The 25,742-nt window shown below is 44.9% G+C and overlaps 1 protein-coding gene and 1 pseudogene across 7 annotated transcripts in view; both read left to right on the forward strand.

Annotated features, from left to right (window-relative positions):
* The window catches only part of LOC147453202 (uncharacterized), a 94,191-nt gene that overhangs the window by 61,416 nt on the left and 7,033 nt on the right, over positions 1-25,742 (forward strand). The window lies entirely within an intron of this gene.
* Positions 2,510-4,674, forward strand: LOC147453204 (uncharacterized; annotated as a pseudogene).

Raw genomic sequence — 25,742 nt, forward strand, 5'->3', positions numbered from 1 at the left:
ACTCGAAAGAATGGGAGTAAATGCGATAGAAACATGTGACGTGCTTGGCGAGCTTCTCTTGTGGGAGAAGAAGGGGCCTCAAAAAATCTTGCCATAATGAGAGTGTAGGGCTAGTGCGAGCTCCCTTAAAGTGGAGGTCCACTCCCCTGACGGTAATTTAACTCTCCGTATAGCTTGAGACTGCCTGGAGTGATGCAAATGCTGGAAGAATTGTTTAGAAGCACATCCTTTATCTGCAAGAGCCTGTTGACGAGCTCGAGTCTACCATTTGGCCAATTTCCTCTCATCATTGTGCCGTAACACAGTGTGAGTAGAAAGCAACTTAGTCATCTGAGTGTCAGCTTCCACACATACACACACACACACACCACACAGCTTCCGCATTGGCGTGCTCTTCAACTGGTATCAGAGCATAGCCTTTACATTGCACCACGGAGAGTAGAGCAAAAGTAGGAACAAGATTTTTTGCAGCTCGTTTTTACCATATTTGGGCTCCAAAACACCGTTTTTTGCATATCTTTGGTATAGAGAATTGGATGGGTATGATCCAAGAGTCTAGGGTGGTGTTTTGGTACGTTCCAAACTCAATTGCGATGTTTGTTTTCTATTTTTTTAAAGAATTACCGTAGGTGCAACAACGGGTTTATTCAGCACTTCGGCTTGCAAAACGTTGTTTTTGGCGTATCTCACACTTAGACTTGGATCTATAGACTATATGATCTGAGGATCTTACCCAGTGTTTCCTGATGTTCTAGACGCGTTGACGCGCAGGCCATATCAGAATTTTCAAATTCTGAACACTAAATTTTCTGCTGCAACCTACAATAATTTCTATGCTAAACACTATGACAGTTGGACTCCTACATTGCAAGCATTATATAGTTTACGTCTCTAGATATGTATGTGTCACGTGACACATCCAACCTTATGTGTCCGTGGACAAGCTACAACACGACAAGGGTTCAGTCAGTCTAGATTAGAAGTGATTTGGCACTTTTGTGAGTCTATTCGTAGACCGTGCATGCCCAGTCACTTAGTGTAGATGCATATCCTCTGGTTGCACACAGCATGAGCATTCCCCTCAGAATCATCAGAATCCTTCAGGGGAATTTTCCAGTGCATTTAGCCTATTTTACCTATTTTTGACATTATTCACTTATTATTTTTAAGTGACTTTTGTTGGAAAGTAGGTAGGGCAAATTGAGTAAGTTTGTATATAAGCAAACCTAGGCTAGTACTAAATGGCAAAAGAGGCAGCAGGAGCACCTTGCTCAACATGCAACTTCTCAGCAAGACCAACCCCCGCGACAACTCTGGCGTTTTCTCTCAACAGAAGGCCTAGCGTTTTTGCACCAGAACAGCTATCGTTTTTGCACTTGCAGATTCCCGGTGACAGTAGACAGCAGATCAGCCCTAGCGTTAGCAAATTCCCCCAGCAGCACAATAGATTTCCTAGTGTTAGCAGATTTCCCCGCAAGGTCAGTTTTCAGCCCTAGCGTTTTTGGTTTGCAGAACAACCCTAGCGTTTTTGCAGATCATTGCGACAAAATCAGCCATAGGACCAGCGTTTTCAGTTTTCAGCCTTTAGCACTCGCAGAAGAAGTCCCTAACCTCGCAGATCTCATCTTCCCGCAGCAGTTCCTCGCCGCACGGTGAGATCCATCGAAGTTTGCAATTTCAGCCCGGAAAACGCAGATCTCAGCATCTGCGTTTTCAGCGCGTCGTCGTCGCATCCTCGTAATCGACATAGAGTCAAAATTCAGCAGATACAAGATTTGCAGATTTCAGCCCTTAGCGTTTTCAGATTTCAGCCCGTCTCGTCGTCGTCCTCATCGTCGTCGACTCGTCTGCAAGTCCAAGCATTGTAGAGATTTGTGCAATCAATAGTAGACCGCTCTCGCCATAGAGAGTGGGGCCTTTGGAGGAGGGTTTTAACGTCTATGGTGTCGTATTCTCTTCTGTCACGTGACACATCCAACCCTATGTGTCTGTGGACAAGCTATAGCATCATCAGGGTTCAGTTCAGTCCAGTCAGTCTAGATTAGAAGTGATCTGGCACTTTTGTGAGTCTATTCGTAGACCGTGCATGCCCAGTCACTTAGTGTAGATGCATATCCTCTGGTTGCACACAGCCATAGTTTTTTTCGGACGCGTACGGATGAGCAGCCGTACTGCCGTACGGGTACGCGTACGGATGAAGTACGGAATGGAGAATCGTACGGCCAGGCAGCGCATGAAAAAAATTGACCCAAACAATGCCGACTCACTAATTTGGCCACGCGAAGAGTTTTTGCTTCTCTGTATTACGTTTGCAGAGCTCTGTACAGTAAGCAGTGCCTGCAGAGACTTGATGTGGGTGAGATTTGACGCGAAGCCCTCTCTTGCTCTCTTGCTCACCTTGGTGACCGGGGCCTTCATCTTCTCCCACGCCCACGAACCCTAAAGGGCCCTAAACCATCGCGTGGCGTGAAGTTTTCTCGCGAGAGCCAAGATACATCGCAAAATCCAAATGGGCCGAACCAAGCGTCCCGAGTGGCAATATGTGCAGCAAGTGAAGTGCCTCTCAAAAGGAAAATGGACCTGCAAATGTAATTATTGTGGGCATTCATGGGACGGTGGTCCTTTGCATATCCGTGCACATATTTTGGGCATTGCTGGCCATGGTGTTGGAGGCCCATGTGATGAGGCCCCAGCCGATGTTGTAGAGATTGTTAGAAGATTGCATGCAGATGCAAGGTCAGAGGGAGAAGACAGAGCTGCGTTTGTGGATGCATTGGTCAATGATTTGGAAGGAGATGCCTCTCAAGCTCAAGGAGGTGCTTCAATGAGTACGCATGCTAAGGGAACGACTAATGTAAGTGGCTCTTCCAAGTCCAATGTGGGGTCCTCAAGCAAGAAGAGAAAGGCTGCTCAAGGGGGTTTGTCAAGTGCATTTGGCTTGCAAACACGGAAGCAAGCAGACCAAGCCTTGCGCAGGTTTTTCTATGCTGAAGATTTTCCTTCATGGAAAGTTAGGAGCCCTTACTTTTTGCAGATGGTGAAAGCAATTGGACAAGCCGGTCCTTCGTATGTTTCCCCTTCTTATCATGCTTTGCGCACCACAGAATTGAATGAAGAGGTCAAATGCGTAAAGACTGAGATCATGGGTGTGCGCAAGAAATGGAAAAGATATGGATGCTCTATTGTGTGTGATGGATGGTCTGACACTAGGCGCAGGCCTATCATTAACTTTCTTGCATGCTCTATTCATGGGTCAGTCTTTTTGAAAGCTGCAGACACATCTGGGGAAACAAAGACATCGGAATTCATTGCTAAGCATCTCAAACAGGTTATCAGAGAGGTTGGCCCAGCAAATGTTGCGCAAGTATGCATGGACAATGCAACCAATTGTGTCGGCGCTGGGGAGATGATTGGAGTGGAAACACATTTTTTTTACCAGATGTGCTTGCCATTGCTTGGACCTTTTGTTTGAGGACATTGGGCAGATTGGTTGGGTTTCAAAAGTACTTGAGGATGCAACAAAGATTGTCACATTTGTTTCAAGAAAGTCTACTGTGTTGGCATTGTTTCGACAACTTAGCAAGAAGGACTTGGTGAAGCCGTCAGCCACTCGATTTGCGTACTACTTTATTATGTTGGCCAATCTTGTGGATGGGAGATGCATGCAAGGTATGCGCAAGCTTATGATTGATGACAAATTTGTGAAGATAAAGAGATCCAAGACTGAAAAGGCTATTGAGGTATCTAACATTGTGTTTAATGCATCCTTTTGGCAAGAGGCCAGGCTGATTTTGAAAATAACTGCTCCAATTTTGAAAATTCTCCGTTTGGCTGACAGGGAAGGAGCCACCATGGGGCTTATGTACGAGCTTATGGATTGCATGGTAGAGCAAATTGAAAACATGCAAGGCATTGATGCTGCAAGGATGAGAGAGATTAGGGATGTATGCATTGAAAGATGGAATATGTTGCACACACCATTACATGTTGTTGGATACATGTTGCATCCTATATGGCGAGGAAGAGGGCAAGACAGTGATGGCGAGGTGCATGAAGGATAGATGACATTCTTGGACAGGTACACCAAGGGTGATTTGACCTTGCAAGGCACCCTAATTGATGAGTTTGACATTTATAAAGCTGAAAGCAAGTCATTTGCTCATCCAATTGCAAAAGATTCAAATAGGATTCAAGAGGGGGTGAAATGGTGGGAAACTTTTGGGGCTTGCACACCCGCTTTGCAAGCTCTTGCTTTGAGGGTGCTTTCTCAAGGGACATGTGCCTCTCCGTGTGAGAAATTGGAGCACCTTCTCTCTCATTCATACCAAGAGAAGAAATAGGTTACTCCCATCTCATACATAGAATCTTGTGTACATACACACGAACTTGAGGTTCATATCCAAAATCAAAGAGCGCGGCTATGAGAGAATGGAGGTCACATTGGAAATGCTCAATAAGGAAAAAGATGAGGACCGCTTGCTTGCCTTGCAAGAGATTCAGGAGGCCATTGCAGAGAGTACTACAGATGCGATAGAGCCTATTCCCATTGCTGGTACCAGTCATATTGGAGCATCATGCTCAGTTGGTGGTGATGAGGATGAGGATGAGGATGAGGACGAGGACGAGGATGATGCTGCTTATGACGATGAGGATGTGAGCTGTGGTGAGAGTTAGAGCTCACTGCGCATGGCCACCTGCTTTTGGACCATGGTTTTGGACATTTACTTATGCCATATGGTGTTTAGTGTTCACTGTTGACTCTAGTATCTACAACTAGATTCTAGCAGATAGTCTCGAGTCTGGACTCTCTACGTATGTTTTGGATTCAACCTTCAGGAGACTACACTCTTGAATGTTTTTTGGCGTGCTTCTAGTATCTACAGTGACCAGTCCTCAATCCTTTCTGTTTGGAGGTTACTTTATTACTTAAGAGGCACCATCTCTCCACTTTTTATTCTCTTTGGTTTTGGTTTTGTCTTTGAAGTTTGTGTATAAACTTTAAAGTTTCTATGGTTTTGTCTTTGTGTATAAAGTTTTAAACATGGTGGCAGATGGTGCCCATTGCCCAGTGCCAGGTGGTGTAGTATGTAGCACTAAGCATCCTATTTAGTAGGCTATCTGAAAGACTGACGTGTGGAATTTCGGGTACTCTGATCTGTACTTATTCCGTACTTCCGTATCCGTGCGTGTCCGACGTGTGGAAAAACTATGCACACAGCATGATCATCAGTATTTCCATCAGAATCAATTAGAATCAGTTAGGGGATTTTTCCAGTGCATTTAGCCTATTTTTCCTATTTTTTACATTTTTCACTTATTAATTTAAGTGACTTCCCAACAAAAGTAGGTACGGAAATTTGGGTAAGAAAATATATAAGCAAACCAAAGTTAGCACTAAATGGCAGATGAGCAAGGAGCACAACAGGCCTTTGGCAGCAGGTACTCCCCTCTCTCAGCAAGAACCCCTCAAGGACCCATCGCCTAGCGTGTCCCATCTTCAGCAGCCTGGCGTTTTTGATCCCAGCCTCATCGCCATCACTTCAGCCCCTAGCGTTTGTAGCATTGCCAGCCATCTCTTGCCTTGGCGTTTTCAGCCCAATCCGGTCTACAGTGTTCCCCTGCAACTAGCGACTTCATCACCATCAGAAGGCGGCAGTTTTGATAGTGTTTTCAGCCCTAGGGACAGCAGGTAAAACCAGCGTTTTTGCAGCAGGTAGACCTGCGTTTTTTCAGCCCTAACACCCTGCAGACTCCAGCGTTTGTTAAGTCATTTCAGCCTCCAGAAAAATGCAGCCAAACCTGCGTTTTCAGCCACCCAAAACAGCCCCAAAGTTCAGCAGATTTTCAGCAGATAGTGTCTCTGGATAGCAGTTAGATCCAACCCCAATTCAGCCCCCATTGTCGCCATCGCCATCCCGGTTGTCGTCGTCGACATAGCCTAGATCTGCATCAGCTTTTATGCATCATCATTGTACCCATTTGTGGAATCATAAGTAGACCGCTCTCGCCATAGAGAGTGGGGCCTTTGGAGGAGGGTTTGACAACTTCCCGGTGTCGTATTCTCTTCTCTCTCTATCTCTCAGTCTCATACACTTGCACGCACAGTGTCCACTCACTTTGTTCGTGATCATAGCACTCTCCATTAAGAACGGAAGGCTCTCCCTTCCATAAGAACTAAAAGGAACCTTGAGCAAATATGGATCACTCATCTTGAGCAAAGCGCAAACATTCATGCTGCTACGCCTTACATTGGTATCGGAGCTTTGGCAGTGTTCTATATCACTCAAGGAAAGAACCACAAGAATCATAAGAATTTTTTTTTTCTTGTTGAGGTCGCACGAACCCAAGTTCGCTTGGGCATGTCCATTCCTAATCGTGTTTTTTGAAGAGTGACAGGAATCCCAAGAAAGAAGGGGTTGTCTAGCCTCCCCTTGTGTCTCTTTTCACTCATTGAGAGCGGACCGTGCACTTAGCGGCCGGCCAATCGACGTGAGGTGGGAAAAAGCAACCTTGGTGTGAGCGCAAGGCCGCCAAGGGGTGCGCCCACGGAAAGGACTAGAACTCGGGTGAAGAGAAGATCCTTCTCAAACGCGGTTTGCAAGTGAAAGAAAACCTCAAGTACTCAAGAACCCAAGAACAAAGACCCCCAAGAACCCAAGTTCCTCGTAAACTTAAGAACCCAAGACCCCAAGAACCCAAGTTCCTCGTGAACTTAAGAACCCAAGACCGCAAGAACCCACAAGAACCCACGACTTCAAAATGGTGATGACTCGAAGCGGAAAGGATACTTCGCTTGGAGGTGATGAGCATGAGAGGCGAAGAGGAATTTTCCCCACGAGGAGGTTTTTCTGACCCTTCCCCATCTACGACAAGGATTGCACTAACTCCTGTGGAGGCTTTCGACAAGAGGATGATGGACAGGAAGTTAGAAAGCGAAGAAAGAATCACAGCCATCGAGCGTAAGTACCAAGAAAGAATGGCAGTCATTGCACGTGCGTGCGAGCAAGCCCGCTTGGAAGCCAAAGTACGAAAAGCAGAAAGAGAAGCTGAAAGAAAGGCCGACTTGGAGCGTGAGCGTGAGCAAGCGCGCTTGGCGGCCAAACAGAGCGCTCGACACATGAAAGAGATGTTGCGACTCTTTTCTCAAGTGCAGGCGCACTTTGCACAGAATCAAGAAAAGGAGACTCTCTCAGTTTCTTCTTCTCCAAAGCATGATACACAGGATTTGCATGATGATAAGCATGATGATTTGAATGATAATGATTTGCATGATGATGATTTGAATGACAATGATAAACATGATGATTTGCATGATCAAGATGTGATTTCTCACAAGCATGATGATTTGCATGATCAAGATGTGATTTTTCACAAGCATGATGAGTTGCATGAAGATGATGTGATTGTTCACAAGGATGATGAGTTAGTTGATGCTTTTTCTAGCAAAGCTAACCTCGTTGTAGATTCGATCAATCACGAAGGTTCGATCTTGGCTTTCGAGTCGAGGTCCAAAGAACCCCCACAACACGATTCGATCAATCACGAAGGATCGATCTTGGCTCTCGAGCCTAGGTCCAACGCACCATCACAGGAAGTATTATGTGTTCGCATTATTGATACGCACGCATTATTCGAGTGTTTCATTTGTGATCGTTTCCTGTATTTTAGTCAACGTGTTTATGTGATCCTTTTTATCAGGCATGACATATTGTACGTTGAGCACGTTTCACTCATGAATGAGCACGAACGTATGCGGATTGTTCATGAAAAGCTGAAAAGTATGCATTCAAGGAAGTCACATTCCATGTCTCTTCCTTGGCATGACACATTTGTAGAAAGAGCACATGAAAGTATGAGCACCAAGCATGGTCATTTCTGTTGTGAATTGCCACAATTGATTGCTCTAGATCAGAAGAGAAAGATTCGATCTCATTGTTTGCGTGTGTGTGGTGAACGGTTTGGCACTCCGTCTATTGGTTCATCTACATTGCATGCAAAGTCTTTGAGGAAGACACGATTTTTTCCACTCACTTTACATGGAATGGGTATGTTCATGGTTTTGTGTTGGAAATGGTTTCAGGAATTTTCAACCATGGAGATTCTTGAAGAAGAAAGAAATAGGTCTCTCGACGAAGTTGAAGCATTGAAGGAGCCACAGAAGACTTTGTGTCGCTTTCGACGCGGCCCAAAGAAGCAAGCGTTGCAGACCTTTATGAAGTTCAAGTACCGCACGACCCACACATCAGAGTGGGCCGGCAAAGAATCCTTCCTAGGATTCCGGATGCTATTGGCGATCTCCCTCGACGCCATACAGTTCGGTACCAATACCTCACTTTCAAAAGGAGGGGATGTCACGTGACACATCCAACCCTATGTGTCTGTGGACAAGCTACAGCATGATCAGGGTTCAGTTCAGTCGAGTCAGTCTAGATTAGAAGTGATCTAGCACTTTTGTGAGTCTATTCGTAGACCGTGCATGCCCAGTCACTTAGTGTAGATGCATATCCTCTGGTTGCACACAGCATGATCATCGGTATTTCCATCAGAATCCATTAGAATCAATTAGGGGATTTTTCCAGTGCATTTAGCCTATTTTCCCTATTTTTTACATTTTTCACTTATTAATTTAAGTGACTTTCCAACAAAAGTAGGTAGGGAAATTTGGGTAAGAAAATATATAAGCAAACCAAAGTTAGCACTAAACGGAAAATGAGCAAGGAGCACAACAGGCCTTTGGCAGCAGGTACTCCCCTCTCTCAGCAAGAACCCCTCAAGCACCCATAGCCTAGCGTTTCCCATCTTTAGCAGCCTGGCGTTTTTGATCCCAGCCTCATCGCCAGCACTTCAGCCCCTAGCGTTTGCAGCATCGCCAGCCATCTCTTGCCTTGGCGTTTTCAGCCCGATCCGGTCCGCAGTGTTCTCCTGTAACTAGCGACTTCATCACCATTAGAAGGCGGCAGTTTTGATAGCGTTTTCAGCCCTAGGTACAGCAGGTAAAACCAGCGTTTTTGCAGCAGGTAGGCCTGCGTTTTTTCAGCCCTAACACCCTGCAGACTCCAACGTTTGTTAAGTCATTTCAGCCTCCAGAAAAACGCAGCCAAACCTGTGTTTTCAGCCGCCCAAAACAGCCCCAAAGTTCAGCAGATTTTCAGCAGATAGTGTCTTTGGATAGCAGTTAGATCCAACCCCAATTCAGCCCCCATTGTCGCCATCGCCATCGCCATCCCGGTTGTCGTCGTCGACATAGCCTAGATCTGCATCAGCTTTAATGCATCATCATTGTACCCATTTGTGCAATCATAAGTAGACCGCTCTCGCCATAGAGAGTGGGGCCTTCGAAGGAGGGTTTGACAACTTCCCGGTGTCGTATTCTCTTCTCTCTCTATCTCTCAGTCTCATACACTTGCACGCACAGTGTCCACTCACTTTGTTCGTGATCATACCACTTTCCATTAAGAACGGAAGGCTCTCCCTTCCATAAGAACTAAAAGAAACCTTGAGCAAATATGGATCACTCATCTTGAGCAAAGCGCAAACATTCATTCCGCTGCACCTTACATCTTCTCTATCTCTGAGTCTCATGCACTTCCATTCACTTTGTTTGTGTCCATTGCACTCTCTCACTAAAGGAACGGAAGGCTCTCCCTTCCGTAAGTAAAAGGAACCCTTGAGCACAGTTCGAAGCACTCATCTTGAGCAAAGTTCAAACATTCATTCCGCTGCACCTTACATTGATATAAGAGCTTTGGCAGTGTTCTGTATCACTGAAGGAAAGAACCACAAGAATCACAATAATTTTTTTGCTTGTTGCGGTCGCACGAATCCAAGTTCGCTTGGGTGCGTCGATTCCTAATCGTGTTTTTGAAGACTGACAGGAATCCCAAGAAAGAAGGGCTTGTCCAGCCTCCCCTTGTGTCTCTTTTCACTCATTGAGAGCGGACCGTGCACTTAGCGGCCGGCCAATCGACGTGAGGTGGGAAAAAGCAACCTTGGTGTGAGCGCAAGGCCGCCAAGGGGTGCGCCCGCGGAAAAGAGCAGAACTCGGGTGAAGAGAAGATCCTTCTCTAACACAGATTGCAAGCGAAAGAAGAACCGCAAGAACCTCAAGAACCGCAAGTCCCCAAAAACCAAGACCCCCAAGAATCCAAATTCCTCATGAACTTAAAAGTTAAGAACCTAGGACCACAAGAGCCCACAAGAACCCAAGACTTCAGTGGATGGTCATCACTAGAAGCGGAATTGATACTTCGCTTAGAGGTGATGAGCATGAGAGAGGCGAAGAAGAATTTTCCCCACCAGGAGGTTTTTCCGACCCTCCCCCTTCCCCATCTACGCGAAGGATTGCACTAACTCCTATGGAGGAGTTGGAGTAGATGTTTATGGAAAGGAAGTTAGAACGCGAAGCAAGACATACAGAAAGAATGGCAGAAATGGAACGCAGACACACAGAAAGAAGAGCAGAAAGAAAAGCAGAGATGGAACCGAAACACCAAGAAAGAATGGAAGCAGCGAAAGCAATACAAGAATAGAGCGACCAACACAGCAAAGAGTTCTGGCGACTCTTTTCTCAAGTTCAAGCACATATGCAAGAGATTTGGGGAAAGGAGACTCTCTCAGTCTCCTCTTCTCCAAAGCATGACACACAGGATTTGCATGATTATGAGAAGCATGATGAGTTGATTGAAAATGATTTGCATGCTAATGATAAGCATGATGAATTGGATGATAATGATGAGCATGATGATTTATATGATCAAGATGTGATTTCTCACAAGCATGATGAGTTGCATGAAAAGGATGTGATTGTTCACAAGAAGGATGATGTGTTAGTTGATGCTTTTTCTAGCAAAGCTAACCTCATTGCAGATTCGATCAATCACGAAGGATCGATCTTGGCTCTCAAGCCTAGGTCCAAAGAACTCCCTCAGGAAGAACCGATCTTGGCTCTCAAGCCTTGGTCCAAAGAACCCTCACAGGAAGTATTATGTGTTCGCATGATTCATACGCACGCATTGTTCAAGTGTTTCATTCGTGATCGTTTCCTGTATTTTAGTCAGCGTCTTTATGTGATCCCTTTTCCTAGGCATGACATATTGCACGTTGAGCACGTTTCACTCATGGATGAGCACGAATGTATGCGGATTTCTCATGAAAAGTTGTAAAGTATGCATTCAAGGAAGTCACATTCAATGTCTCTTCCTTGGCATGACACAATCGTAGAAAGAGCACAAGAAAGATTGAGCATCAAGCATAGGCATTTCCATTGTGTTTTGCCACAGTTGATGGAATTAGATCCACGACAAGATTCGATCTCATTGTTTGCGTGTGTGTGGTGAACGTTTTGGCACTCCGTCTCTATGTTCATCTGCATTGCATGCAGAGTCTTTGAGGAAGACAAGATTTTTTCCATTCACTTTACATGGAATAGGTAATGTTCATGGTTTTGTGTTGGAAATGGTTTCAGTTTCAGCCATGGAGATTCTTGAAGAAGAAAGAAGCATGACTCTAGACGAAGTTGAACCATTGAAGGAGCCACAGAAGACTTTGTGTCGCTTTCGGCGCAGCCCAAAGAAGCAAGCGTTGCAGACCTTTTGGAAGTTCAAGTGCCGCACGACCCACACATCAAAGTGGGCCGGCAAAGAGTCCTTTCCAGGATTCCGGATGCTATTAGCGATCTCCCTCGACGCCATACAGTTCGGTACCAGTACCTCACTTTGAAAAGGAGGGGATTGCACGTGACACATCCAACCCTATGTGTCCGTGGACAAGCTACGGCATGACAAGGGTTCAGTCAGTCCAATCAGTCTAGAATAGGAAGTGATCTTGCACTTTTGTGAGTCTATTTATAGACCGTGCATGCCCAGTCACTTAGTGTAGATGTATATCCTCTGGTTGCACACAGCATGATCATAAGCATTCCCATTAGAATCCATGAGAATCCTTCAGGGGAATTTTCCAGTGCATTTAGCCTATTTTACCTATTTTTGACATTTTTCACTTATTATTTTTAAGCGACTTTTGTTGGAAAGTAGGTAGGGCAAATTGAGTTTGTATATAAGCAAACCTAGGCTAGCACTAAATGGCAGAAGAGGCAGCAGGAGCACCTTGGTCAACAGGCAACTTCTCAGCAAGACCAACCCCCGCGACAATTCTGGCGTTTTCTCTCAACAGAAGGCCTAGCGTTTTTGCACCAGATCAGCCAGCGTTTTTGCACTTGCAGATTCCCGGCGACAGTAGACAGCAGATCAGCCCTAGCGTTAGCAAATTCCCCCAGCAACACAACAGATTTCCTAGCGTTAGCAGATTTCCCTGCAAGGTCAGTTTTCAGCCCTAGCATTTTTGGTTTGCAGAACAACCCTAGCGTTTTTGCAGATCATCGTGACAAAATCAGCCATAGGACTAGCGTTTTCAGTTTTCAGCCTTTAGCACTCGCAGAAGAAGTCCCGAACCTTGCAGATCTCACCTTCCCGCAACAATTCCTCGCTGCACGGTGGGATCCATCGAAGTTTGCAATCTCAGCCCGGAAAACACAGATTTCAGCATCTGCGTTTTCAGCGCGTCGTCGTCGCATCGTCGTCATCGACATAGAGTCAGAATTCAGCAGATACAAGATTTTCAGATTTCAGCCCATCTTTTGAGCCCGATCCCCCATCTTCTGAGCCCGATTATGAAAATCTTGCCAAGACCATCGTGGAGGCAACCATTGCTACACGGACGACCAATGATCCCATTCCCGAGAAGATTACGTTCAGTGAGTATGACGGTAAGATGGATGCTATTGTCATTTACTCGTGGTTGCATCAATTTACATCCTATTTTGCGGTTGTTAGAAAGTCCGAAAATAACAAGGTTCTCTTGGCTTCCATGCATCTCATGGATGATGCCATCACTTGGAAGGATAAATGGATAGAGAAGCAAGAGGCAGCCCATACGACTGTCCATGCCGAGTCCTACCTCGTTCCCCCTCTCGAGCTTAGTTGGGAGGCGTTTGTGGAGGATCTCAAGACTCGCTTCCTCCCTCCACAGTACTTGAAGCGTTTGAAGGAGGATTTTCGGGCTTTGTCTCAACAAGGTAAACTGGTGATGTCGTATGCTAACCGTGTGTTACAGCTAGGTGGACAATTGCGGAAATCGGATGATGAGAGGCTTGAGGCTTCTCTTTGGATTGAACCACTTGATCAAGTTTGATCGTGGAGGCCGTCGATCCAAAGACATTGCAAGAAGCGATACGCTTGGCTCAACTCCAAGAGATGAAGCACAACAAGGGTAAGCTTAAGACGACCTCAGGTAATGGTAATTCTTCCTCTCAAGACTTGTTTGAGGAAAAGGACAAGGATTCTATTGGGAATGGTAGTCGTAAAAAGAACCGTCTCAGTTCTTCTTCTCGATCTAATTCTCCATCTCGATCTCAATCTAAGGGCGATAACTCTAAGGATAAGGGTAAAGGATAATCTGATAAACCTCAACTCACACCTGATGAAAAGATTGCCCAAGGAGTTTTAGGTGGTCAATTAAGTGAGGAAGAACAAGCATTGTATGCAAAAAAACATAGGTGTTTTCATTGTCACGTAGTAGGTCACATGAAAAGGGAATGTCCTAAGAAAGAATCTAACAAGGAAACCTCTATTGCGTCAACTTCTGATGCTACCGCTCAAGTAAATGCTATGAATGTGGTAGAGCAAGAAGCTAAGCAGAAGGGGATGTTTGACGATGATGAACTCATAAAATGTTATGGACATGTTAATGATCAAAGGGTCATTGTGTTGTTTGATTTTGGAAGTTCTCAACATGTCATAAGTGAATCTCTTGTGAAATGTGCACGTCTTCAGACTTCTCCCATCCCCACCCTCCCGGTGCAGGGGTTCTCTGAAGGCATGGACGCTTCGATCTTTCAAGAATGTGATGATGTCAAGTTGATCATTCAACAAACCCAGTTCACTCGTCGTTTGTAATCTCTAAATGTGTAGGATGTGATATCATTTTGGGCATTAAGTGGTTTCGCATGTTCAAACCCATTATCGATTGGGAAAAGCTCACGTTTCTCATCAAAGATAATGTGTCGTAGCCCATCCTCATTCGAGGTGAGAGTGGTCATTCTGGCCTTTTGAAGACGTTAATATAACATTTCATTTCATTTCTCCCTCTCATCTCTCATGTTCAGGCAAACAGAGAGCTACATCAAGGAGCCCAAGCGGTGGTCATCTATGTCAACCCCACATCAAGGAACTTGGGTATTCCTGACAGTATAGTGAAGGGTTTGTTAAGGTCAATTCGGTGTTTTCCCAGGATCATCATTCCCCTGCACACCATCCCCACCGACCTATGGACATTGTCTCCGACAAATTACATGACGAGGAACATTTAGGAAAAAGTTTTTCTCCATCAGATAAAGTGAAGCCAAAACCAGGGTACTCAAGTCAAGGATGGTCAAATTCCGGAAGACGGGACCTCACATGGCCGTTCCTTTGGAGCGTCCACAAGAGGCACAACGAGTTTCCAAAGTGGACCTATCGTGTTGCCACCACAAAGGTGGACTTCCAAGGAGCAATCCAAAAGAAGAACCACCGGAGATCATTGTTCCAATCAAAGTCACCAAGTCAAACTGTTTTCAAATGCTTCCATTTTAGTTTGGCAATAAGAAAGAACGAGCAACATTTCCTCAAATTCAAGGATTGATGGACACATGAAGCGGCGTGGGTGGACGAGGAATTCTTCATTGATTACCCGGATTTGCTAGCCTCATATAAGGAGGCCATGCAAACCAGTACCCGTACCTCACCTTAAGCAGGAGGGGATGTCACGTGCACATGGCTCTGTGTGCCACGTAGACATACTTCATTGACTTCCAGAGCCACTTTTCCCCTTCTTCCTAGATAGGGATGTCTAGAATCCTAGGAGGATTAGTACTGGCAATTTTGTGTGCTTGTTCGCAGGACTTGCATGTCCAGACAAACTCCATTAGATTAGGTTTTCCAGTTTGGAATCCTCTTGCATAAATGGTTTGTATACGCGTTTTGACAGATGTTATTACACTACGATGGGCATCTGGCATGACGAGCATGTAGTTCTAGGTTAGACGAATCCGACGTGCCAGATTGCGCACCAATCGGATTCCCAGGTGGGCAAATGTGCGACGATCTCACCAAATCTGGACCAATTTTTAATAAATCATTTTATGATTTATTTGTTGGGAAAACTGGTGGACAATTGCCCTACCCAGGCCTTAATAACTACTTAAGGCTTATTCCTCACCTATAAAGGGAACCCTGGAGCTAGCGCTTATTCATATTCTAAGGGACTGCAGATCAGCCCAAAGTTTGTGAAGAGGAGCAGCCAGCGTTTTCAGAATTCAGCCCTTGGCGTTTTTAGCCCTGCACAACAGCCAGTGTTTTCAGTTTTCAGCCCATCGCCATCGCGGTGCGGGTGAGATCTAACCTTCACGGGTGCGGTCCGGTACTTCGGCAGCCCATCGAGCCTTCCCTCTTCCATTCCCTCGCCGGCATGGAGTGCTCACATTGCTGCCCATCATCGCCGTCATCGAGGTCTGCCTTTTCAGCCCTGCTCTACGCGAGAGATCTGCTGTGTTTTTTGTCGCAGATCTGCGTTTTTGCAGCCATCATTCGCCCCTTCATTCCTCTTACATCGGAAGCGCAAATCAGCCCCAAATTTACCCTTGGTGGCCATCCATAAATCCCAAATCGAGAAGGAATTAAAGGTGCATCAAATCAGCCCCGGAGGTGCCTCTTCTCGAGGAGTTACCGCGGTGATTTGTCATTGAAGTATTGCATTGTGTATACATTCCATTTACGCAATCTAAAGCAAATACCACATCGGTAACGGTGTGGGGGGTCCTTGAGAGGGTTGGTTGGGACCCCATCGGGTGTCGCTCTCTTCTTCTCTCTCTTTCTCTCTCCCTCTACACATCTCTATTGCATTCTCTCAACCCCTCTCGCCAGGGGAACATAAAAGGAACATTCATTGAAGCACAAAGTATTCATTAACGCAAGGAAAGAAGGAAAGGATTTTGTGGAAGTGTAAAACTAGATCTTCACCATTTCAATTCCGCTGCACCTGACACAAGGGTTCAATGTACCACAACACTCATATGGCACAAGGTTTAGAATAAGGAGAGAATTGGAAGGCAGGAAGAAGAGTCTGGTAGGATCGACCAAGAACAATTTGTAAGGGGGTAGCTGCAGGAGTAGAAACTGTTGGGACGGGGACTGAAATGCAAGGACCTGAACAAAGGTTGCAAGAGACCCCACCTGCAAACTAACAAGGCCAACAACAACTCGTTTCACAACAGACCCACTTTTGGGACAATTGGTTAATGTATTGCTAGCTTAGACAGTCTTAAGGGCAAGAAGACAATTGCAACTTGTACCAATAGGGACACCTATATTACCTTTCAATCCACTTTTGGCAAGATCACTCACTTCTGATACCTCCAACAGTTGCACCAAATTCCAAAGTGGGCGCGGTAAAGTTCAGTGGGAAAAAGTCCCAAGATACTGACAGCCACGTTGGTTAGTTTCAAGCAAGGTGATTTGCAAGTAATCCTGAGGCATTACAGTGAAGAAGGAACATTTTGTGACAACATTGTAGGGCAAAGCCATGGATTGGTCCTTGCAGTATGGCATGGCCGCCTTTGCTGACTATAATAATTTGAAACATAATTTTTTATTAAGGTTCAGGGAGGATAAAACACTTAGAGCATATTTTGAAGAAGATGAGGAAATTGAAACAAAAAGACTTGTTGGTTGAAGATTATGCGTAGAAGTTCAGAAATTTGAATAATAGGCTCGAAGCAGCACAATAACCTTCCATCGAGCAGTTGGGAAATTACTTTTGTAAGGGCCTCAGAAAGGAATTTAGAAGTCCAGTAGCAGGGAGACCTCCATTAGCAAATGCTTAGGATTTTACTGATTTGGTTGAAGCAGCTGCAAGAGCTGAAAGAAGACATGGAGGTAAGGTAGAACTAAAGGAAAAGAAGAAAAAACAGAGTGAGGATTCAGATTCAGAATTAGATAATTTAGAGCTAGAAGATGAAGATTCGGATCAGGATACTGAAGAGGAAATTGATACCGATGATGAAGATTGGTCAGAAAAGAAGAAGAAAAGAAGAAGCATAAGAAAGATAAGGGTAAGCGGAAGAAGGAAAAGAAGCAAGGAAAGGAAGTAGTGACTGTAGATGCAGACTGCAGTCAACAAAATTATTCAGGATAAACTACAGACAATTGGCATGAGCCAATTTGGAATGTCAGGGAAACCATATTGTCAGGTATGTCAAAGGTTTGGGCATGAGTATGAAAATTGTTTGCTGTTCTAGCTATAGTCTCCAAGAGGTTTCAAAGGGCACTTTCCCAACCAATCAAATGACTCCCAGGTGCATACTGCATAGTGTGCTATAGTTGTAAGGTGGATCGGAAGTGAATGTTGAACTTTGCTCAAGATGAGTGCTCCGAACTGTGCTCAAGGGTTCCTTTTACTTACAGAAGGGAGAGCCTTCTGTTCCTTTAGTGAGAGAGTGCAATGGACACAAACAAAGTGAATGGACAGTGTGAATGGAAGTGCATGAGACTGAGAGATAGAGAGAGAAGAATACGACACCAGAATGTTGTCAAACCCTCCTCCGAAGGCCCCACTCTCTATGGCGAGAGCGGTCTACTATTGATTGCACAAATCTCTACAATGCAATGGACTTGCCGACGATGTCGATGACGATGAGGACGACGACAAGACGGGATGAAATCTGAAAATGCTAAGGGCTGAAAATTGCAAATCTTTATCTGCTGAATTCTGACTTTATGTCGGTGACGATGTCGATGGCGACGATGCGACGACGACGCGCTGAAAACGCAGATGCTGAAATCTGCGCCTTCCGGGCTGAAACTGCAAACAAGTGGGATTTGACCGTGCGGCGAGGATCTGCTGTGGGAAGGTGAGATCTGCGAGGTTCGGGACTTCTTCTGCGATGTCTGACTGCTGAAAACTGGAAACGCTGGTCTATGGGCTGATTCCGTCGCGAAGATCTGCAAAAACGCTGAGGTTGATGTGCAAACCAAAAATGCTAGGGCTGAAAATGGGTCCTGCTGCAAACACGCTGTGGATCTGCTGGTGCAAACCACTAACGCTAGATCTGATCTGTCCTTTGCTTTCGTCAAGCCGATGCAGATGCAAAAACGCTGGCTGATCTGGGTTCTTGTCCAAAAACGCTAGGTCATCTATAGTGATGCAAAAACGCTAGGGCATCTGGGATTCTGCTGAGAAGTTGCCTGTTGAGTGGGTGCTCCTACTGCCTCTTCTGCCAGAAAGTGTTAGCGCTAGGTTTTCTTATATACGAACTTAGCAAAATTGCCCTACCTACTTTCCAAAAAAGTCACTTAAAAATAATAAGTGAAAAATGTCTAAAATAGGGAAAATAGGTCTATGCACTGTAAAAATGCTATTGATGGGATCTGACTGGAATCTGATGGTCATGCTGTGTGCAACTAGAGGATATGCATCTAATCTAAGTGTCTGGACATGCACGGTCTGCGAACAGACTCACAAAAGTGCCAGATCACTTCCTATTCTAGACTGACTTGACTGAACTAAACCCTGGTCATGCTGTTGCTTGTCCACGGACACATAGGGTTGGATGTGTCGTGTGACATCCCCTCCTTTTCAAAGTGAGGTACTGGTAGCGAATTGTATGGCGTTGAGGGAGATCGCCAACAACATCCTGAATCCTCGAAAAGACTCTTCGCCGGCCCACTCTGAGGTGTGGGTCGTGTGATACTTGAACTTCATAAAGGTCTGCAACGCTTGCTTCTATGGGCCGTGCCGAAAGCGACACAAAGTCATCTGAGTCTCCTTCAATGCTTCAACTTCGTCTATGAACGTAGGTCCATCTTCTTCAAGAATCTCCGAGGCTGAAAATTCCTGAAACCACTTCCAACACAAAACCATGAACATACCCATTCCATGTGAAGTGATTGGAAAAAATCTTGTCTTCTCTAAAGACTGTGCATGCAATGTAGATGAACATAGAGACGGAGTGCCAAACCGTTCATCAAACACATGCAAACAAATCTAATCTTTTCTTGCTGATCTAAATCAATCAACTATGGCAAATCACAATGGACATGCCCATGCTTGATGCTCAATCCTTCTTGTGCTCTTTCTACGAATGTGTCGTGCCAAGGAAGAGACATGGAACGTGACTTCCCTGAATACATACTTTTTAGCTTTTCATTAAAAATCCGCATACATCCGTGCTCATTCATGAGTGAAACGTGCTCAACGTATAATATGTCATGCCTAGGAAAAGGGATCACATAAAGACACTAACTAAAATACAGGAAATGATCACGAATGAAACACTCGAACAATGCGTGCTGACGAATCATTCGAACACATAGTACTTCCTGTGAGGGTTCTTTGGACCTAGACTCGAGAGCCAAGATCGGTTCTTCGGGATCTGACTGTTGGGGTATAAAGCCCAATGTGGTCGCCCAGGTAAGTGGGCGGGCCCCCAAGTATGTACACATATTCTTTTGTAAAAAACCTAATAAGAACTCACTATGCTCTACACATTACAGTAGAGCGAGTTCACCATATCGTCGTGCTCTTCTTCTCGCACTCTCTCTCGCGTCGCACTTCCGCTCGTACTCCTTCAACTGGTATCAGAGCTCAGATCGAGGCTCGGGGCAGCACTGCAGGAGGCTAGAGTCACCAGCTCAGATTGGAGTGAAATTCGACAGGCGAAGACATGGCCCCAAATCCTATGGGCGAATCCGAAGGGCTCGGTGTTCTCAGAATTTCATTCTGAGGTCATCTCGGCCACCGTTCGGCTTCGACAAAGGTTTGCGCAGGCCATTTTCGACTACGTGGTCTCAACGGGTGCAGATCCGACTCTACAAATTTGGGGTTTTCGGCCTACGACTGCAGGTGCTGAGGATATCGACACTCCCAGAGTGTTGATTTGTGGCTGTCTACACATCGAAGGACGGCTCACAGTTCTTGGAGGCGTGTCACATACGACACGGGCGCATCTACACACAGAGTGTAGGCGACATCCCCTAGTTCATCAGGTAGCTTGTGTTTGCTGCTTGATATTCCAGATTTCATCGTGACATTGCAGGTACTTCCACATGGGATGTATTGTCAGAGATTATGTATGTTTGTTGAGGGTTTGCTGGCTGTGAGTCACGCAGTAAACAACCGCCGCAGCGGTTACATCATATAGTGGAAAATTTGTGGATGTATGACTTTGTGGGAAGTCTATGTACTGTCAGATTTACTGCAGCCTTTGTTGAGGGTCGAGTGAGGTTTTATTGAGTTGGGGGATTCTCGAATGTTGAGATCCTTTCAGTGATACAGGTCTTGGAGCGATCCCTCGAGCACCCTTAGATAGGCAGCTAGGATGTATTGACTGTGAGTTAGACAGTTGGGATTGCATCTTTGCTTTACTGCCGTTGAGGCATTGTCACAGTCTATGCTTACAGGACAGTGACAGGACAGTGAGAGACAGTACAGGTGCAGGACAGGTTTACCCGCAGCTTACAGTGTCAGAGAGACAGTGTTTTTTGAGCTGTTTTTTGGTTTGTTTTTTGAGTACACCAAAGTCATTTTACAAAGGAGACTTTGCCGAAATTTATGCAGAATCTGAAGCTTTCTTGGTTCATTTGACAGGTTGATATTGGTTCAGAGGTCAGTTTACAGGGGAAACTTTGCCGAATTTTTCCCAGGAAAGTAAACCACTGTGAAGCATAGCTATGGCTGGATCACAGGACACTGCTCTTTACAATATCAAGAAGCTGGATGGAACCAATTTCCCATTGTGGAAGAAGCAGATTTGGCACGTGTTGGTACAAAAGAAGCAGATAAAACCTATAAAGCTCAAGGGGATAAAACCAGAAGATATGGACGAAGATGAATGGAGCGAAATGGATGAATTGGCACTTTCTACCATTATGCTGACTTTGGCAGAAAGCGTTTACTTCAATGTAGCAGACGAGATGTCGGCTTATCAAGCATGGTTAAAGCTGAGTGATCTTTATGAGAAGCAGAGTGCAGCTTCACAGGTATACTCGCTTAAGAAGCTTGTTGACTTGAAGATGAAAGAAGGGACACCTATGTCCAATCATCTGAATGAATTCAACAAAATCTATAGTCAGTTGTCAGCTCAAGGTGTCAAGTTTGATGAACCTGTTAGAGCTATGTTCCTGTTGATCACATTGCCGGAAAGTTGGGACACTTTTCGCACAGCTTTGAGTAATTCTGCACCTCCAGATGGTTTGAACATAGCAAGTGTAGAAGGAAGTCTGCTTACTGAAGAAACCAATAGAAAGACAATGGACAAAGGCAAAGGAACAGCCTTAGTTGTCAGGGGAAGGACCAAAGAAAAGTACAAAGGTGGAAAGAGGAATCAGTCTCGTAGCAAGTCCCGCAGTGCTAAAGGCAAGAGTGACATAGAATGCTACCATTGTGGCAAGAAGGGTCACATGAAAGGAGACTGCAGAGAATGGAAAGCAGAAAAAGGCAAAGAGAAAGCTGAAGCATAGTTACCCGGAACGCGGAACGGGAACGGCGACGGGATCCCCGCGGAACGGCTAGGGGTTCGGAACGGGAACGGCGTGGAACGGGAGTTATAAAAAACACCCAAATAGTGCATTTTTTAGCTCCTTGTGTTTAAATACAAGGAGTATTAGAGTGCTTTGACTCTAATACTCACAAAAAACTCGTTTTGAAGACCATTCAACCTTGCTATGACTAGATGATGAGAGAGAGAGAGAGAGAGAGAGAGAGAGAGAGAGAGAGAGAGAGAGAGAGAGAGAGAGGGAGAGGGAGAGATTTGAGAGAGTGGGAGGGACAGGAAGAGAGCTTGAAGGCTTAAAGCCTTGAGCCTTGAGAGAGTGACTCTTGAGAGGGAGAGATCTTGAGAGTGTGAGAGGGAGAGAGCTTGAGCGATTAGCTTGTGGAGAGAAAGGGGGAGGGGGGGTGCATTTTATGAGTCCTTGAGGCTTTGCACACTTCAAAAAGAAGCCCAAACATTTACTTCAATTTTTTCAAATTTTGCCAAATTTGTTTGTAGCCGTTGGCCGTTCCAGGCGCATTCCGGAACGTTCCGGGGGCGTTCGAAACGTTCCGGAACGGCCGTTCCGGTTTGCACTGGCCACCCGGAACGTCAGACGTTCCGGGATGTTTCAGAACGTTCGGGAAGGGAACTGCCCCCCCGGAACGCCGGAACGGGGGCTAGGGGGCATTCCCCGGTAACTATGAGCTGAAGACCATGGTGAGAAGAACAAGTCCTCAGTGAAGATTCAAGAAATAAATGTGACAAACACTGTTGCAGAGGATGACAGTTTAGTATCAGGAGACATCTACTTCTTGAAGAATACAATGGACTCAGCTCTTCTTACAGCATCTGATGGAAATGCATTGAGTGACTGGATTATAGACTCAGGGGCATCACTTCATGTGTCTCCAAACAAGGAGTGGTTTACTTCTTATGTGACCACTAAAGATCATGTTCGGCTAGGCAATGGGCAGACATGTGAGATCTTAGGTGTTGGAGATGTTCAATTGAAGTTTCAGAATGGCTCTTCTTTCACGCTAAAGAATGTGAGACATGTTTCCGCAATTACAAAGAGCTTGATCAGCACAGGTTTACTTGATGATGCTAGCTACGTCACCATTTTTGGACAGAACATGTGGAAGATATCCAAGGGTTCTATGACAGTAGCACATGGAGTAAAGTCTGGAGGACTTTACATGATTTATGTATCAAATATCTCTAAAAATGTAATCAATGTAACCGAGCAGCCGAACGTTTCTTTGTGGCATAGCCGGTTAGGACATATGTCCAAGAAGGGAATGGAAATCTTGTCTCGTTCTGGTTATTTGCCTGGCTTTTCATTTAATGATTTTGAATTCTGTGAACATTGTCTGTATGGTAAGCAAACACAACAGCCACATAAGCATAGAAGCAGTAGAAGAGATACACAATTGGCACTTGTTCATAGTGATTTGTGTGGACCTATGCCTAACCTATCTCTAGGGGGAGCTTCTTACTTTATGACATTTATAGATGATTACTCAAGGAAAGTATGGGTTTACTTTCTCAAGCACAAGGATGAAGCGTTTAGTGTTTTCAAAACGTTTGTGACACTTGTGGAGAATCAGAGTGGCAAGAAGCTTAAATGCTTACGCACTGACAATGGTGGAGAGTATGTTTCAAAGGCCTTTCAGGACTTTTGTGAGTCAAAAGGTATAAAACGTGAACTTACTGCTCCTTACAATCCTCCTCAAAATGGTGTTGCTGAGAGGATGAATAGGACCATACAAGAGAAGGTCAGAAGTATGTTGTCTAATGCACAACTGCCAAATGGGTTTTGGGCTGAAGCTGTATTAACAACTGTTCATCTTGTAAATAGATCTCCTAGCAAGGTTTTGCAGAAGGATTCAGTGCCAGAGATGGTATGGTCAGGCAAAATGCCCTCATACAAGCATCTCAGAGTCTTTGGCTGTGAGGCATATACTCACGTTCCAAAGGAATTTAGGAACAAACTTGAGCCAAAGAGTAGAAAGTGCATCTTTCTAGGCTATGGTAATTCTGGTGAGATGGGGTACAGACTTTGGGATCCCGAATCCAGAAAGGTTGTCCGCAGCAATGATGTTCACTTTAATGAATCCAAATATCATTCTAAACCAGAGAGGGTTGAGGAGATTAGAAGAGTTGTCTTCCAAGAAGATGGACCTGCATGTGCAAGACAAAATGTCAGGGCTCAAGAGGAGCAAGGACAGGATAGAGTGGAACCACAGGTTGTGGCTGAGCCTGAGCCACCTATTGTGCGTAGATCTGGACGTGTCACGAGACCTCCTGATAGGTTTGTTCCATCTATGAACTATGTCATGTTGACTGATTGCAATGAGCCTTCATGTTACAAGGAAGCAGTGCAAATGAAGGACTCCGGGAATTGGCAATTGGCCATGCAGTCAGAGATGACATCTCTGCATAAAAACCAGACATGGAAGCTAGTTAAATTACTACGGGGCAAAAAGGCTCTACCCTGTAAATGGGTTTACAGGTATAAGATCACCGCTCATGATAGTCAGCCAAAGTACAAAGCAAGGCTTGTTGCCAAGGGCTTTAAGCAAGAACAAGGCATTGACTTTGAGGAAGTCTTCTCTCCGGTGGTCAAGATGACTACATTGAGATGCTTTCTTGCATTGGTTTCCATATTAGATTTGGTGTTGCACCAAATGGATGTCAAGACAGCGTTCTTGCATGGTGATTTAGATGTGGAAATTTAGATGCAGTAGCCAGAAGGGTTTGTTGAGAAAGGCAAGGAAGATTGGGTATGCCAGTTGTTAAAGAGTCTTTATGGCTTAAAACAATCACCGAGGGCATGGTACCATAAATTCCACAAGTTTATGCTTTCTCAAGGCTACAAACGTAGTGAGTTCGATCACTGTCTATATACAAAGAAGGCTAAGGATGGCAGTTGGCTGATCCTTATTTTGTATGTGGATGACATGTTGATTGCTGGCAAGCACTTGGAAGAAATTTCAGCTTTGAAGTCAAAGATGGCAAAATCGTTTGACATGAAAGACATGGGTGAGGCAAGTCATATACTTGGTATGCGCATTGAGAGAGACAGATCAAAGAAGTTGATTTGGCTATCTCAAACAGAGTATATTGACAAGGTTTTGCAATGTTTCAATATGGAGAAGGGAAAGGCATTGAGTGTTCCATTGCCACCATATGTGAAACTTAGCAAACAAGATTGTCTTGTGTCTGAGGAAGAACAGGCTGAAATGGATAAGATTCCATATGCGTCTACAGTGGGTAGTTTGATGTATGCAATGATTGCTACTCGCCCAGACATTGCATTTGCAGTGGGAGTAGTAAGTCGATACATGTCAAACCCAGGCAAGAAACATTGGGAGGCAGTGAGAGGAATATTGAGATACTTGAAAGCTACAAAGAGTATGCGTATATGCTATGGGAGTCAGGAGCTAAGTGTAAAGGGTTTTACAGACTCAGATTATGCAGGTGACTTAGACAACCGAAGGTCTACGTCAGGGTATGTCTTTACATTGGCTGGTGGAGCAGTATCATGGCGTTCTAGATTACAAGATTGTGTTACTCAGTCTACTACAGAGGCTGAATATGTTGCAGCATCAGAGGCATGCAAAGAATCAATTTGGCTTAATCGACTAGTAACAGATTTGGGAATCAAAGAAGAGATGCCTGTGTTATATTGTGATAGTCAAAGTGCTATACAATTGGCTCGCAATCCAGTTTATCACTCAAAGACAAAGCATGTGGATGTGAAGTATCATTTCATCAGGGAAATGCTCGAGGATAAGCAACTTCAGCTTGTCAAAGTTCACACCACAGAAAATCCTGCTGATCTACTTACAAAAGGACTTCCCTCAGAGAGCTTTGCGTATTTTCGCAAGCAGTTAGGTGTAGGGTAGTACATCACTTCTCTACATCTCTTGTATATTAGCTTGTATAGTAGCTTCTCTCACACTTAAAGTACCACATTGGACTTTAAGTGGGAGGTTGTTGGGGTATAAAGCCCAATGTGGTCGCCCAGGTAAGTGGGCGGGCCGCAAGGTATGTACACATATTCTTTTGTAAAAAACCTAATAAGAACTCACTATGCTCTACACATTACAGTAGAGCGAGTTCACCATATCGTCGTGCTCTTCTTCTCGCACTCTCTCTCGCGTCGCACTTCCGCTCG

Source organism: Adiantum capillus-veneris, chromosome 8 (genome assembly GCF_014529385.1).
Source record: "Adiantum capillus-veneris isolate H3 chromosome 8, ASM1452938v2, whole genome shotgun sequence".
Taxonomy (NCBI): Eukaryota; Viridiplantae; Streptophyta; class Polypodiopsida; order Polypodiales; family Pteridaceae; genus Adiantum; species Adiantum capillus-veneris.